The sequence below is a fragment of the Neovison vison genome, chromosome 14 (genome assembly GCF_020171115.1).
Source record: "Neovison vison isolate M4711 chromosome 14, ASM_NN_V1, whole genome shotgun sequence".
NCBI lineage: Eukaryota > Metazoa > Chordata > Mammalia > Carnivora > Mustelidae > Neogale > Neogale vison.
In genome coordinates this window covers 9,004,699-9,020,355 of record NC_058104.1, presented here as the reverse complement: position 1 = coordinate 9,020,355, position 15,657 = coordinate 9,004,699, and the positions used below count along the sequence as shown (strand labels likewise).

The following is a 15,657-nucleotide window of genomic DNA, read 5'->3' as shown; positions in this document are numbered from 1 at the left end:
GTGCTGCTGGGTCTTGCTGGCGGAGCTGGTGTGAATAGTAGGCTGGTGGGGGGCGTGCGCAAAGCTGGGGTAGTGAGGAGCAAAGGGGATGGATTGGTGGGAGCACCCAATTCCCTAGAAAAGTCAGCAAGTGCTCTCCTCTCCCCAGGACCCCTCCCCACCCTCCACTGCCCCTTTGCTGGGAATTCGGGTTTGCCTTTCCCCCAAAGTCTGGAAACTGCACCAGGCTGCCCAGCCCTGGAGCTCTGCTACCCTGAACCTACCGCACCTCAACCTTGCCAGCCGCAGGAGTACCAGCCACTTACTGAGCTCCTACTGTGACTCCTTTTAGGTCTCGTTCTAAGTCATTCTCACAACAGCTTTCATTTTTGGGGGAGGAGAAAACCAAGGGACAGAAAGGTGGTGTTTAATAAGTCATGCGGCTTTCACTGATGTAACTGATGAGTCTAGCTTACGCCCGACTGCAACATACATGTTACACGTACACACACACACACACACACACACACCTCGCAGTGCAGGTCTTCCGTACATGAAATGGCCTCTCTGGGAATGTGTCTTGGTTTAGCATGAAGTCAAAGCCTGTGTTCACGCGGGGCTTCAAAATGGGCTGATACACAGTGGCTCATCTCTGGGGCTTTCAGTCAACCAATTATTCCTCCCCTCTCCCAGTGTGCAGGGAACCATTCTGGGCCCAATGGCGTTGGTGCGGGGTCTGTGTCCCCCGGGTGCCCAGAGGCTGGAAGGTGCTTCACTGTGTGAAATTCAAGATCAGCCCCTCCAAGTCCTTAGAGACAGGCTCCTCTACCTGACGGTTTCAGTGAGAGGATGGTGGGGTAGGGTGAAGGGTGGCCCGGAGGGTCACGGGTAAGGAGCCTTGCAAGTAGCTACAGGCCCAGGAGCCAACCCAGGCTTGAGGCTGTGGGCTTGTCGGAAGGAATACTGCCTTCATTTTTCTTTGGCTTCTTCAGCATCTTGGGAGTGGGAGGGGAGGAAAGGAAGAAGGTGAGTTCAGCCAGCAGCCAAGGGAGCTGTTAGCACCTCCCACCCCTCTCTCCCTCCCCAGACATGATGGAGTTCTGTCCGGGCTTGGCCAAGCAGGGGAATGGAGACTTGCGGGAGTGAAGGGGCCAGGATGGAAGAGAAATCTGCAGAACTTGCTTTTCCTAGATGTCTCAGTGTGCGCAGGTGGCCTCCTGCCTCGCCTTCCTAGTAATCCAGCCCAGAGCCCTGGGGAAGACCTGTGGTGGGCCTTGGGGAGGAGCTTTCCAACTGGGAGGGAAGCCTAAGGGATCTCCCGGGGTAGTGATGTGCAGGGAAGGATGCTTACCCCTGTCATACCCCTGCTGAAACCTTCCCATAGTTTTCCATCCCTCTTGGAAAAAAACCCCATACTGTCCCCTTTGTCTAAAATGCCCTTCTCTCAGATCTCGACACCTGGGCTTCTTGCCGGTGTGGATTGTGTACAAATGTCATCACGTCTTCCCAAACCCTTTCCCTGATGACCTGACTTAGAGATCAGGAGTGACCCGCTGTCTTGGCCATCCTCTGTCTCTTGTCGTGCTTTATCTTCGGTTAGTACTTAACAGGATCGGAAATTTTATCTACGTGTTGGCCAGTATGCTTGGGAGGCAGCAGTGCCGTGTAGTAGTGAAGAGCACGGGAAGCGATTTGAACGGACGCTTTCTGGTTGTGTAGCCTTGGGTAAATCGGCTAATCTCTCTGGGCCTTGGTTTTCTCATCTGTAAAATGGGGAAAGGGGGAAGTAGTGCCTGTCTCTTCTCAGGGCTGTCAGGAGGATGAAGGAAATGATGCTTAACACAAGACAAGGAGTCAGAAACGTTAGCTGCCATGATGATGGTAATGGTTACGATTTGCAGTGTACGGCTGCTGTCCCCGGGGCCTAAAACAGTACTGAATAAAAGAAAGCAAATGTGCCTTCAGCTCCCCTCAACTCTGCTTCCTAACAAGCTGGAGCTGCCACGAAGAGAGTCGACCTAGGTAAACATTCTTGGTTTAAGCCTTTGAACCCAGAAACAAAGTCTCAGCCCTGGACACCGGGTCTTCTTTTGACCCATGTTGCTCCCTCCGCTTTGGCCCCATCTGCTCTGGTATCTGAGCGCTGGGTGGGGTGGGGGAAGCCAGCCCCTCCTGAGCCCCACGGTGGGGCTGGCCCCGGGCATGGAGGCTTTGACCTCGGTTATTCTCGGCCGCCCAGACAGGGTGTGCACACAGCCGTGTGTGCACAGACACACTCCTGTATGTCCTGTGGCTGTCTGTGGCTATATTTTGACTTGTTCCCGTGTTCCCCCTCAGGAGTGGCAAGACCAAGATTAACCGGACGGAAAGACTGTGTACGTTGCAGGGCTGGTAATCCTGTCTCCCCCTTTGTGGGAGCTGCCTGTCTGCTCCTTGGGTCATTCTGGGGGTACTGGGCAGACAGCCTATTAAGATCTCCAAGGTGGGGAGCACCTGGGTGGCTCAGTGGGTTAAGCCTCTGTCTTTGGCTTGGGTCATGATCTTGGGGTCCTGGGATGGAGACTCACATCGGGCTCTCTGCTGCTTCCTTCTGTCTCTCTGCCTGCCTCTCTGCCTACTTGTGATCTCTCTCTGTCAAATAAATTAATAAAATCTTTTAAAAAAAGATCTCCAAGGGGGAAATGGACCAAAGGTCGCCTCTTCCCTTCTCCGTCCTCTTTGTTTCGAAAGCTGAGCCCACCTGCCCCGAACCTGTCTTCCCACCTCCCTGGGGGCTGCTCGGGTCTGTGTCCCTGTGATCGCTGAGGCATGGCCTTCTGCCCGTTTCCCTTTCCCTCAGTGCCTCCTGGGGGTGAGTGGCCGTAGACAGGCAGGTTTTGCAAGACAGGCTTGGTGTTTTGTGCTGAAGGAGGAGTGCACAGCTGAGGTGTGGCAGCGGCTGGCTCAGGCTGGGGCGGAGGAGGCCCTGAGAATCCTGGTCCCCAGGATGCAGGGCTGCATAGCACCCTTCGCTCGCTGCTCGCTGGCTTTCTCTCTCCACCTCGGAGTTTAAGACCCAGCTGTTTTTCCTTTATTGTTTATATGCTCTGCCAGTTTTTCAACTAGGTTACAGGTCTTTTCTAGAGGCCCGCAGAGTTCAATACAGAGCATAAGAGCCTGCCCTCCGGAGCCAGACTACCAGGTTTTTGAGTCCTGGCTCTACCACTTACTAGCTTTATGGCCTTGGGCAAGTTGCTTAACCCCTCTGGTCCTCAGTTACCTTAGTTGCAAAACGGAGGTAATGTGGGGATGTTGGGAGAATTGAATGCATTAATGCACAGAAAAATGCACAGAAAAGAACAGGACTTGCCATGGATTGGGTGCTGTAGACATGCTTATTTTTATTATTATTTCTTAGCAATATCTAGAAGCTCTTTATATAGCAAGAGGGTTAACCCTTTCTGGAATACGAGTTGCAGATTTTTTTTTTTGAAGATTTTATTTATTTATTTATTTATTTATTAAAAGATTTTATTTATTTATTTGACAGAGAGATCACATGTAGGCAGAGAGAGAGGGGGAAGCAGACTCCCTGTGGGGCAGAGAGCCCGATGTGGGGCTCGATCCCAGGACCCTGGGATCATGACCCAAGTTGAAGGCAGAGGCTTTAACCCACTGAGCCACCCAGGTGCCCCACAAGTTGCAGATGTTTAACAGTCCTCTTTTTTTGTTTTTTTTCTTCTAACGTTTATTCTGGAACAATGTGAATTCGCATGCAATCATCAGAAATAATATCCGGTTTTCCCATGTACAAGTGAAATCTTTACAAAAAATATTTGGCATATATACTTCATTTTAAAAAATTCATTCATTATTGAGGTGAGCTCTTCTGTTAATTGTCTTTCTTTGACCTTTTTTTTTTTTTTTAAGATGTTATTTATTTATTTATTTATTTATTTATTTTATAGCGATCACAAGCCGGCAGAGAGGGAATCAGAGAAGTGGGGGGAAGCAGGGTCCCTGCTGAGCAGAGAGCCCAATTCGGGGGCTCGATCCCAGGACCCTGAGATCAGGACCTGAGCCAAATGCAGAGGCTTAACCCACTGAGCCGCCTAGGCGCCCCTTTCTGACTTATTTCACTTAATATGATGCCCTCAAGTTCCATCCATGTGGTCACAAATAGCAGGATTTCCTTTTTTCTGTGGCTGAATAATATTCTACACACACAGTTTCTTCATTCATTCACCAATGAGCTTATAAATAACGCTGCAGTGAACATGGAGGGGCAGCTATCTTTTCGAGTTAGTGTTTTTGTTTCCCCGTCCAATACATCCCCAGTAGTGGACTTGCGGGATTGTATGGTGGTTCTATTTTTAATTTTTCGAGAAGCCTCCACACCCATTTTCCACAGTGGCCGCACCAATTTGCATTGCTACCAGCAGTGCACAAGTGTTCTTTCTCCACATCCTCGCCAGCACTTGTTAATTCTTGTCTTTTTGATGCCAGACATTCTAACAGGTGTGAGATTATTTACTGTTTTTTGGGTTTTTTTTCACCATACAGATAGAGTTTTGGCTTTTTAAAAAATGGATTTGTTTGTCAGAAAGAGAGAGAGCCCACAAGCAGGGGGAACGGTAGACAGAGCGAGAAGCAAGCTGCCTGCTGAGCAGGGAGCCCGATGTGGGACTCGATCCCATGACCTGAGCCACTTCACTGACTGATCTACCCAGGTGTCCTGAGTTTTGAAATTTTTTTTATGGGATCAGAGAGATCTTTGTGGTGTAACTCGAGCATGGCATCTCTCCATGTAAGACCTTTCTAGGTGTCTTGTAGCAGTTAGGATGAAATCCAAGCTTCTTACCTCAGCTCCTGGCTGTGGTCCCTGCCCACCTGCCTGACCTCATCGCTCCAGGTTTGCCTGTGCTGTCATTTCCACAGCGCTTGGCTGGTTTCCATTTATTTCCTCTTCCCACCCTGGGCCTTTGCAAATGCTGATTCTTCAGTTTTGAAAGTTATTCCCCCACATTCTTCGCCTGGCTTTCTCTCAGCTGCTGCTTCTCCAGCTACCTGGGACAGGCCTTCCGGAGTCCCTGCCCCCACCCCTGGTCCCCTGGGCTGTGTCCCAGGGCTTACTTCAGCACAGAACCTGGAATGCAGAGGGGCTCAGTGGATGTTTGGGGTAGGGAAGGCTGACTCATTGGGATTGCACTGCTTGGTCCTGGCCTGTCTGCTCGATGAGGTCAGCATGGGCTTCGGGGTTCAGACTCACTCCCTTTGGTGTCCCTGACTAGGCTCCCCTTCCCAAGAAGATCTTTAAGACCCACAGGAGAGCAGGACGAAGCACAAAGTGGGGGGGCTGCAAGGGAGAGGCAGGGGAGAATAAGGGCTGTCCAGAAGGGCGTGGTGTGAAATAGACAGGAGTAGGAAGTCCCCGGGGAGAGCCCTCCTCATCCCTAACAGCCCACCCAGACTCGTTCTTTCCCTCGACACACACACACTGTCCTCTACCTGCTCGCCTCTCCAGCCCATCCACAGCCTCTGATAACAGGGTGCTTGCTACTCAGGACCTGTTGGGGCAACAGCTCCAGGCAGCACTGACAGGTTCCCTGGGCACCTGTTTGGCCCTTTCGGGACCCAGCAGCCCTGCCTCCATTCTCTGTGTCCCCTCCTCCTGTTCCCTGGTGAATGTCCAGGAAACTGGGGCCAAGCAGGGGGAAGTCAGAGGGTCTTCCACTCCCAATGTGAATGCGAGCAAAGGAAAGAGGGGTCAGCACACACCCCAGGTTGGCTTCTCTGTGCCTACTTCATGAGCTGTCTGGGCAGAGAACCTGGTGCCCAGCAAAGTCAGTCCCGTGAACCCAGGGCAGTGTGGGAGGGGGACTTCAAAGCCCTATCCTGTACCTTCTCAGGCTGCAAGGAATGCCAGGTTGACTTCTAGAGACAGACCAAGCCCCCCCAGGAACAGATAATTAGCAGGGCGCAGGAGGAGGAGCCAACTCAGAAAGACCTGGGTTCCAATCCTGCCCTTCCTGGCTGTGTGACCTTGAACAAGTGAGTGAAACTGTCTGAACCTTACTTTCCTTATCCAGAAATTACGGTAAATATTTATTTCACGTGGCTGTAGGAATGTGAATTGCCTGGCCCAGGGCGTGGTACCTAATGAATGGCAACAGGTGAACAGGGCTTCTAAATATATTAGAGAAGTGGTTCTCAGGGTGTGGTCCCAGACCAGCAGCACCCCGGAAGCTGGCAGAAATGCGGACTCTCAGACCCTACCCCAGCCCCACTGAATCGGAAGCTCCGAGGGCAGGGCCCAGCAGTCTGTTTCAACCAGACAGATGAAGTTGGAGAATCACGTGCAGACCATCAGATTCTGAAGTCTAGGACACATCAAAATCACCTGGGAGCTTGTTAAAAATACAGATTCCTGGGCTCAAAGCCAGGGATTGAGGTGAGACCTGGGAACTATATTTTAACCTGAGATGAATTTGAAGAGGGAGGAGGCGTGTGCCCCAGAGGCCGCCTTGGGAGAACGTCATGGAAGGAATTCGGGTAGTCGAAGGTGGGGGTGGCTGAGGACCCCCTTGAGGTGAGAGGGTATATAAAGCTGGAAAATGAAGGAATTTGCACTTTACCCTGAAGTCACTGAGCAAGGGGGAGGACGGGCACACAATGAGGGCAGTGCGTGCCAGACCTGGCCACCCGCCCAACCCCGTGACGTCAGTCCCAAAGCCCGGGGGCCCTGGCCGCCCTGGGGTCTCTCCGGCCTCCTCCCTCGGCCCGGCGGCTGCAGGTGGGGAGAGACCCCGCCCGAAGGCACCACGATCTGGGGTTGTGGGGGGGAGTGGGGGACGACAGCAGGGCGGCCGCCTAGCTGGGGGACCTGCGCGACCCGTCACTTCACGCTCCTGGGCTCCAGGTGGCGCTGCGGAGCGCGGACGCGGCTTCCGCCCGGGCCCCGCCACCGCCCTCTCGCAGCGCCTCCTTGGGCCCCCGGATTGGAGCTGGCAGCGACCTTGGCGGGGGCGGCGGCGGCGGAGGTGGCGGTGTCCGCGCACAGGGAGGGGACGCTGTGTGAGCCCGCCCCTCCTCCTTGCGGCCCCGACGGCGTTAGCCCACGGAGGAGACTCTGCCTGGTGTCCGCAGGGTCCGCCCGCTGTGGCGACGTGGGTCGTGGCACACCGGTTCCACCGGACAGTTCATTTCTAGTAAAAACGACTACCCCGCCCTGCCCCCCAGCTAGTGAGACCTGTACCCTGTCCGGGGACAGCCGGCCCCTGTCCCCCTCTTTTCCTCCCGAGTGTCAGCAGCTCCTGTCTTGTTGCCATGTCCACCACCACGGGCCCCTTACTTCAGGCCTAGCAGGGCTGCGTGCGTATCCCTCATCTCGTTTAGTCCTGAAGGCAGACCATCCCTTGGGTCCTAAAGCCATCACTGCCCTTTCCCAAATCAATAAATTGCGCTTTAGGGGGGGTTTAGTAACTCCTCTGAGAGCTCACGGTTAGTGATACGGGATGGGACACAGGTCTGCCGGGCTGGAGCCCATGTTACTCTCTCTCTCTCTCTCTCTATCTCTCGGCCCCACTCTATCCTTCAGGGCCAGGTGTTACTGTTGTGTAGGTGGTGCACTGCACAATTCTATAATCAAGGTAGATCTCTGGAAACATTAGGACAATTTTCCATTGCATGTCAGTGAAGGGATTTACCGAAGGGGCACATTTTTCTGATTTGCCCAAAGTCATCTTCTGGGCTGCCCTAGTGTTCCTGTGGCCGCCTCTCCAAGTTTTCTCCTCCTCTTACCAGCAGGTGCATCTGGCATCCAGATTCCACATCGCACTGGGCTTTCTGCAGGAGCAAGGAGGTCTTCATAGAGCCCGGCCCAAGGGATCTAATGTCAGGTGACAGGGCATGGCACTACTCCTCAGTGGCATCTGTGTGTGTTGGGGGGGGTCACCTCATCTGCCAGGCCATAACTACCCCTTAGAGGTGAGAGCGTCTTGTAAGCAAGATGAGATTTTCCTGGTGGGATTCCTGGGGGGTGGGGCCCAGGCCAGGGGGATGAGACCCATGAGCCAGGCCTGTTGAGCCTCTAAGCTGATACTATAAGGGCTACAGGGAGGAATCCTCCCCTTCCCAGAGCCACACTGGGCACTCCGCAGATTAGGGTGGACACGGAGGAGATCTGAGAGGGGGGACATGGTCTCAGGACCACTGAGCTCATTGCATGGATGGTTCCAGCAACAAGTGGGGCAGAGGTGATGCTGGGTAGTGGAGTGATAGAAGCTGGCCTGGGGTCTGGAGAAGAAGAGCAAAGGCTATGGAGGGCCAGTCTCCTGGAAGTGGAGGAAGGGAGGGATACCGAGGCTGCATTGGTTACGGGGGGACACCCTGGACTGGGACCCCTGGCCCGAGGGTGGGGAAGGAAGAGGAGAGTTTGATGGGATTAGGGGACTCTGGTCTCGGTGCCCCGTGTTCCGGCTTTGCTTCGGGCTGTGGTGGGGCTCTCTTGGAAAGCTGGCTTCCTCTCTTCCTCCCTTTGAGCCTGTACCTTGTCTTACCTCAGTTCCTTGCTCACTGGATGACTCCCAAAGCACAGAACCTGTTCCATGCCTCCAGCAATCCCTGCATCCACTTTGTGCTTCTAGGATTTTCTCTATTGCCAAGGAGCAGCCAGGACCTCAGGCTCAACTCTTTAAAGTTGCATCAGAGAACATGCTGCTTCCCGTGTTGCCTGGTGGGCCTGGCTGTTGTGGGCACATCTGTACAGACGTCCTGTGCTGCTGCTCAAGGCTGGGAGTGAGGCTTGGGGGGCTGGATGGAGAGGCTGCTTTGGCCAGTGAGGCAGGGGGATGCTGGAATCCTGGGGAGAAGGGAGGGTCCTAGGCAGGAGAGAGGAAGGGGCTGGTTGCAGGAGATGCCAAGAGGAGGAGACCAGGCCTTGGGTGGAGGCAAAAGATTGAACTTTGTGTGTGTGTGTGTGTGTGTGTGTGTGTGTGGTTTGGGGGAGGGTATGTCCTGTCTGGAACATAAGCTGCTCAGAGATCAATTTATATAGCAGCCCCCCCCCCGCTTTAAAAATGAGAAGACTGAGGCCCAAAAGGAGACAGATGGTGTTGCTGGAGGGGGCTGGGGTTGGGAGGTCGGTCCTTTGGCTTCTGGCCCCAGGCCCAGTCCTGTGTGGGATGTGAGTCCCTCCTACTCCTCTCTCTGTCCCCAAGAGCAGACTTTGGACCTGGGGCTGCAAATGTGGTATCTGTGCACACACACACTTCTTCAGCCGCCCCACATGGTGTGGAAGGTGTGGAAGGCCTCTTTCTCTGCCAAGTTCACTTCTTGCTGGGCTTCCCAGTTCTTCCTCGCAGCCTGTCCATGCCCCCAGCCCAGCACTAACTCAGCTCCGGCTCTCCGCTCAGCCCGCTGGCCCCAGAGCAACAAGCCTTTCTTCAGCCTTGTATGTGGGTAGGGAAGGTACTGGGAATCTGGGGGTTTTCTTAGGTTGAGGGACTGACACTGCACACGGCAGAGGTGAACTTGTGGGGTTCCAGTGCTGATTCCTAGGGCTCTGCTCGTACAGCCCAGGGTTTCACTCTCCTAAAACTCAGTGTCTAAGGCCTTGATTTCTTTTTCTTTCTTTATTTCTTTTTTTCTTTCGTTCTTTCTTTCCTCTTTCTCTCTTTCTTTTTTTTTTTAAAAGATTTATTTATTTATTTGACACAGAGAGATCACAAGAAGGCAGAGAGGCAGGCACAGAGAGAGAGAGAGAGAGGAGGAAGCAGGCTCCCTACCGAGCAGAGAGCCTGATGTGGGGCTCGATCCCAGGACCCTGGGACCATGACCTGAGCCAAAGACAGAGCCTTAACCCACTGAGCCACCCAGGCACCCCAAGGCCTCGGTTTCTTGCGCATGCTACCTGGTCGCCACGGCTACCTGATACTGCAGATGTGATCAGAGACCAGCTGCGTGACCACTCCCCCCACCCCAGCCCCGGATCTTAAGATGTTGGAGGCCACTGGACGGGCATGGCTAGACATAGACCCTCCCCATTAACTTCTTCCCATGGAGCTGATATGGCTCCCCCATCTCGTTCGCCACACAGAAGGACCCCCCCCACCCCGGTCAGTCATTCCTCTATCATGTCAACAGCAGGCTCCCCTCCCCGGTGCCTCCTGCACTCTGCCTGTCTCCTACGTCCCACTCTTCGTCCTTCTGCCTTCAGCTGTTTGCTTTGACAACTCTCTGGAGCCTGGTGAACCCCTCTCAGGGCAAAAATGGTCCTTCAAGGGGCGCCTGGGTGGCTCAGTGGGTTAAGCCGCTGCCTTCGGCTCAGGTCATGTTCTCAGGGTTCTGGGATCGAGCCCCACATCAGGCTCTCTGCTCAGCAGGGAGCCTGCTTCCCTCTCTCTCTCTCTCTCTGCCTGCCTCTCCATCTACTTGTGATTTCTCTCTGTCAAATAAATAAATTAAATCTTTAAAAAAAAAAAAAGGTCCTTCAAGACCAAATCCTTCCCACTATGGGGACGCTGCCAAGGTAAGGGTGTGGCTGAGATCCTGGGGAACACGGTAGCTGGAGCCTGGGGTGCAACCCAGACCTTTCCTCCAGCTGTATTAGTTTTCTGGGGCTGCTGGAGAAGTTGCCACAAACTTGGTGGCGTCAGATGCCAGAAATTCATCCTCCCACAGTGCTGGAGGCCAGAAGTCTGTGATCAGTTTCCCGGAGCTGAAATCAAGGTGTGAGGAGAGCTGGGCTCCCTCCCAAGGCTCCAGAAGAGAACGTGTTTTTTGTTTCATCCAGACTCTAGTGGCCACATCACCCGGATCTCTGTCCCATTGTCTCCTCCTCTTCTGTGTCACGTCTCCGGTTGCCTTCCTCTTTTAACGGATGGGGCCTCATATCTCTGGGAGGTCATTATTCAGCCTCCTATACCAGCAAAGTCTGAAGGGGAACGACCACATTTCTCCCCAAGTTGTGCATCCCAAATGGTATTTGCCGAAAGCCCTCTTTCATGCCCCCCTGCCCCACCTGCAGGTTGGGAAGCACTAGGGGGTGTGGGTAAGAACCTGGGGAGTCAGACAGACCCAGCTGTCATTCTCAAAGTATGGGCCATGGCCAGCAGGATGACTCTGGGAGTTTATTAGAAATGTAATTTCTGGGGCGCCTGGGTGGCTCAGTGGGTTAAGCCGCTGCCTTCGGCTCAGGTCATGATCCCAGGGTCCTGGGATCGAGCCCCACATCGAGCCCCACATCGGGCTCTCTGCCCCGCAGGGAGCCTGCTTCCCCAACCCCCACCTTCCTCTCTGCCTACTTGTGATCTCTGTCAAATAAAATTTTTTTTAGATTTTATTTATTTATTTGACAGAGAGAGATCACAAGTAGATGGAGAGGCAGGCAGAGAGAGAAAGAGGGAAGCAGGCTCCCCGCTGAGCAGAGAGCCCAATGCGGGACTCGATCCCAGCACCCTGAGATCATGACCTGAGCCGAAGGCAGTGGCTTAACCCACTGAGCCACCCAGAAGCCCCAAATAAATAAAATCTTAAAAAAAAAAAAAAGACCTCCAACAAACACACAGTGATTGGTAGAATGAAAAGAAGTCAGGTCCGCGCAGGCCGTACCGCGTGCCTACATCTTCAGGGTAGCTGCTCAAAAGATATTTGTAGCATAAATGAAGGAGCCATCCAATGAGTAATAATGGAATACGAATGGTGTGTTTTTCACTTACTTGACAAACACTTACTGAGTCCATTTGGGGTCTGCCTGGTGCGAAAGGTTAATTCCCCAGAGTCCCCGACGTTGCTAGGTGGCAGCGGAGAGGGGGGTAAGCGGATGTTTGCAATGCGGGGTGAGAAGGGCCACAGCCAGGGGGTGTTTGGATGGGCTGTCCAGGAGCCCGCAGATGGAAAGGAGGAAATAGTTGTGGATTTTCGTGCTTTCAGATGTGTGTTATCTTTTGCAACTCTGAAAAGAGCAGGAGTATATATGCTCTCTTACCTATGCTCACTTGCCGGATGCCCGGGAGCAGACGGCTTGGCCTCTGTGCTCGAAGATCTATTTCCTCACCTGCAAAATGGGAATCAGGACACCCCCCGGGGTCTTGCTTTAAGCAGCCTGCCTAGCTCAAAGGAGGTTCTGAAAGCCGTTCAATCTCTCCTTGTAGTTTCCCCAGCAATCCTGTGATGTAGGTATTAACATTCATTTGAAGTCCAGAAGGGAGAGAAATACGTTAGAGACCTAGGCCAAGGTTAGTTACTGCAATCCAGCCCAAATTGAGGCATTGAGCTCCCTGGCAGCAGGGGGGCAGAGGATGAAAGGGATGGTTACTATCTTGAGAGTTCCTTAATTTACATAACAAAAGGAGGCCACCGAGTTCCTACCGGGAACCCTTAGCACAGCTCTCCCCAGGCCGGCCCTCTCCCCGCTCCAGCTCTCAGCTAGAGGCTTGGCGGCAGCACAGTGTCTTCAGGGAAGCTGCAACTGAGTCACAAGCCTGTTTTGATTCAAGGGGAAGGGACCCAGACCCCACCTCTCAAGCGACGGAGCGGCCAAGAAATTTTGGTCATTTAAAAAAAAAATTAAATAAATCCCAAATTGTTGGAATCAGGGCTCGTGTTTACAACCTGAAAAGAGTACTTTACTCTTATTTGACATTTATTTTCTCTCTGTGTGGCAGACCCTGTCCTGGGCTCTGGGGAACACGGGCCCCCACTCCCTTGTCTGAGCCTAAGTGGCAGACAGGTGCCCTGGGCCCTGGCCCTCTGGCCCTACCAGACGGAGACCAAGGGTCTTCTAAGCTCTGATGTCTCCTCTGCTTTGAGCCCCCAGGTTGTGCGAGAGAGCCAGTCTGTGCCTGGGGAACCCATGGGGGCAGCGTGGGGGAGGTGGGGACAGTGTGGGGGCGGAGACACAGGCCTGGAAGGGGAAGGCTTTGGAGGCTGGCTTCAGCTTTGAATGAGAGAGAATGGAGATCTGTGGGGGCTGGGCCCATTGTCCCAGTAGTTCTGGGGAGAAAAGTCCCTTTGCTCCGCAAGACTCTCACAGGCTCCGCAGCGACGGACACCAGCGGGCTCTGGGCCCAGTTTCCTTCTCTGCCATCCTGGACCCCTGCTGGAACCTCTGCCCCCAGACTTTGGGTGCCCTCAGCCTCCTCCTTTCCTTTCCACCCCATCCCTCCTTAAGTTTCTGCATAGCTGTCCAAGCTGAGGTTACTACTGGGGACCACTTGGTCCCTTTGTACTGTCCCAAGCCCCCACTACCTCACCTCTGCCCCCGTGACCTCCATCTCTCCTCTCTGCCTACAGCACCTCTGCCGCCCCCCTGTCATTTCCTGTTTGGTTGGCACGGGGCAGATGGTCCTGGAGCTACTACAGAGCGTGGGGTGGAGGGAATCTGATCCTTCTCTTGCACCAGCTGCCCTCGGGCTATGGAAGGGCCTCACACCAGCACCCTCCTTGTCTGATCTAGAGGTTTCCCTGAAATCACCCTTCGCCCTTGAGAACCCCCAACATCGCCTCAGTGTCCAGTCACGTTGAGTAACACACTGCCTCCAGCTCATTGTTTTGAGGTCCTGACTCCCTGCGTAGCAGAGATCTGTGTCCCAAGGTAAGGCCAGCAGCTTCCTGCATGTCCTTTTGCAAAAATTCCCCTGACACGTGGTCCCATCTTCCAGGACTGTGGCTGCATCTTTCGTGGCTCTAACCCCATCTGCCCTGTTCATGGCCTCCATCCCCTTTCTTGTAACTCCAGCCTCTCCCCAGGCTCTCTTAGGCCCTAAATAGCCGGCATCCACTTTTTTTTAAATTAAAGATTTTATTTGTTTATTTGACAGATCACAAGCAGACAAAGAGGCAGGCAGAGAGAGAGAGCGGGAGAAGCAGACTCCCCGCTGAGCAGAGAGCCCGATGTGGGGCTCGATCCCCAGACCCTGAGATCATGACCTGAGCTGAAGGCAGAGGCTTTAACCCACTAAGCCACCCAGGTGCCCCTGGCATCCATTTTTTTATTCCCTATGTTGACATTAAGGATATTTCCCTTCCCAGCCAGCCCAGTCCCTCACTCCCAGTAGGCTCCGCCATGCTGAGCCCAGCTCCACTCAGTTCTGTACGCCCCAACCTTGCATATCTGCTTCTACTTTCCCAGCTTCCTCCAGTTTCCCCTTCTTCATTCTCCTTGACGCCGCCCAGCCTGTAGACAACTTCTGTTGCATGAGACCCTATTCCCCACCCTCAACTGCCCACCCCAGAAGCTGGCCTCACCCCCTATCCCTGGAGACTCACATGTAAGGGGTCTCATCTTGGCCCCCTTGTTTCTTTCCCTGTTGCTGGGGGAGGGGAGGGGACAGGTCAGAAGCTTGGGGTCAGTTCGCTGGCCTGCAGCTTGACCTTGCTCTCCTCTCTGGATCAGGAGAAAGGAGCGGTGCGCTCAGGCCACGGTATCTCAGACTTGACCTTCTTTTGGGAGTGGGAGGGTCTACCCTGTCAGCCCCTGAGATGAGGCAGGATGGGAAAGGGGGCTCGGAACAGGTGTGTGTGTGTGTGTGTGTGTGTGTGAACGTGGATCACAGCCGCTGGAAGTGCAAGGTCAGTGACTCACTCTTCACTACTCCCTGTGTGACAGGGGCACAGTGTGGATATGTCTCTGGGCTGACCCCCACCGGTAGGCAGATCCCAGTTTGGGAGATGGGAAGTGAGGGTCCTTGCGGGTGGGGTTTGCAGAGGGTGGGGGTGGAGGGCTGTTGCCTCATTTCTTTGACTTGACTTGGCTGTACTAGAGAGTAGCTTCCTATGGGGACTTTGCCCTTCCCCTGCCCCCTCCTCCCTGGCAGGGCTCCTCAGCTGCCCTCTGCGATGGTCCCAGCCACTCTGTGGGTCACTGCATTGGAGACATCCCACTGCCCCTCAGCAGCCTGGTTCCTTGAAGGACCTCTGACTCTATTCTGTCTCCAGTCCTACCTACCCCCCCTCCGCCATAGCACCTGGCCCAGCAGAAGCTCAGGATGACCTTAAATGACCCCTTCCAGCACTCAGACTCACTTTCCCCAAACGAGGAACCAGGTCTGGGATCACCCCTCCCAGATGACCAAAGGGAACCCCAATACCTGGCGGGGTCTAATCCATGAAGACAGAACCTAAGGGCCTCAAGCATGACCTCTTCCTGGGGCCTTTCCCTCTTCCCTTCCCTCTTCCCTGGATGGGAGATGATGCAGAGGTGGGACCTCCCCGGCGTGGGTTTGCGGGAGGGCGGTAGAGGGAGGGGTTGGGCAATCTCAGGTGGTGGGTTAGGGAAGCTTCTCTCCTTCTCCCCTCTTTTGCTTGGAGTGTAGGGGGCAGTTACTGGACCATATTTTAAATTTCTCTCCTTCCTCCTTCCTCCGGGGTTCCCCCTTCCCACCTTCTACCATCCCCAGCAGGGCTTGGTTTGGTGTGACACGGAATCGAAATCCCTCTTTGCAGAAGAGGGTCTAGAACATGCCACCTTGAACAGCTCTAGAACATGCCACCTTGAAGAGACTCTAAAGTTAAGAGTAGAGAAGGAGTGTCTCGTCAGAACCTTCTCAAAGGCGAGTGTTGTTGTTGTTGTTTTAAAGATTTTATTTATTTATTTGACAAAGATCACAAGTAGGCAGAGAGGCAGGCGGTGGGGGGGGGCGGGGAAGTAGGCTCCCCGCTGAGCAGAGAGCCCTATTCGGGGCTGATCCCAGGACCCTG

General features: G+C 54.0%; 1 long non-coding RNA gene across 3 annotated transcripts; it reads left to right on the top strand.

The window, feature by feature from the left end:
• Positions 1–6,143: 6,143 nt before the first annotated feature.
• Positions 6,144–15,504, top strand: LOC122895454. Of its 3 annotated transcripts, XR_006382216.1 has the most exons (4): positions 6,144–6,409; positions 7,762–7,856; positions 13,415–13,552; positions 15,357–15,504. It is a non-coding gene; the product is annotated as an uncharacterized LOC122895454 (long non-coding RNA). The 3 variants fall into 3 exon arrangements; XR_006382215.1 differs by lacking the exon at positions 13,415–13,552 and having other exon boundaries at positions 15,360–15,504; XR_006382217.1 differs by lacking the exons at positions 6,144–6,409; positions 13,415–13,552 and adding an exon at positions 6,468–6,547 and having other exon boundaries at positions 15,360–15,504.
• Positions 15,505–15,657: the final 153 nt, after the last annotated feature.